Source organism: Chiloscyllium punctatum, chromosome 11 (assembly GCF_047496795.1).
Source record: "Chiloscyllium punctatum isolate Juve2018m chromosome 11, sChiPun1.3, whole genome shotgun sequence".
NCBI lineage: Eukaryota > Metazoa > Chordata > Chondrichthyes > Orectolobiformes > Hemiscylliidae > Chiloscyllium > Chiloscyllium punctatum.
The window spans coordinates 92,212,863-92,213,586 of record NC_092749.1 but is presented as its reverse complement, the minus strand read 5'-3'; the positions used below and the strand labels follow the sequence as shown (position 1 = coordinate 92,213,586).

Sequence of the window (724 nt, the reverse complement as noted above, 5' to 3'; positions counted from 1 at the left end):
ACATTAACTGCGCCTGGAGGATCATCAACTCGGTGAAGGACGCTCTCTGGGCGGTCCGAAACCTGTTGATCTTCCAGCTGAAGGAGTTGACCCCGACCGAGTGTTGCAGACTGGCACATTCCAATGTCCAAGACTACGTGCTGAGGGACGCGCTGAAGCTTGGGGCAGCTGCCGCCAAGGCGCGGTGGGGAAAGACCACCGTGTAAGATCGGCCTGCCTAAAGAAGAACAGGGGGCCCATGCGGACGTTTTTTTTTGGGCTCTGCTGATGCCTCAGCCAAATATATGTATATGTACAAGATTGAAAAATGCACAGGATTGTAAATGACATTGATAAATACGAATCTGTGCTTGGAAATGTGGACATATGTATGGCATGATCAAATGTACAGACCATAAAATCTTTTTTATGAATAAAGTATATTTTTGAAAATAAAAAAAAAATTTCGCCTTTTACTAAAGATTTCCGTGGAGAGGAACACTCAGAGTTTGAATTAATTTTTTGTGCCCCTCTTTTGTAGGGCTGTTCTATAATTGCAATGAAAGAAATTATAATTGTGTTGCTTTATGTTTCCAGTCTTGTGTCTTATGTTGTTTTTGCCGTTGCTCCAAGTCTTTCAGGGAGATTGGATGATACTTGCTATATTTTGGAAGCTTTTTAAGCTTCCTATTCTATACTGTTAAAGCAGCATTCTCAAGGGCTTTTACCCGAAACGTCGATTTCT

At 42.1% G+C, this 724-nt stretch overlaps 1 non-coding gene across 1 annotated transcript; it reads left to right on the top strand.

Moving 5' to 3' along the window:
• The first annotated feature begins 414 nt into the window (after nucleotides 1-414).
• LOC140483430 (U5 spliceosomal RNA) lies at nucleotides 415-523 on the top strand. The gene has a single exon (XR_011961959.1). It is a non-coding gene; the product is annotated as a U5 spliceosomal RNA (small nuclear RNA).
• Nucleotides 524-724: the final 201 nt, after the last annotated feature.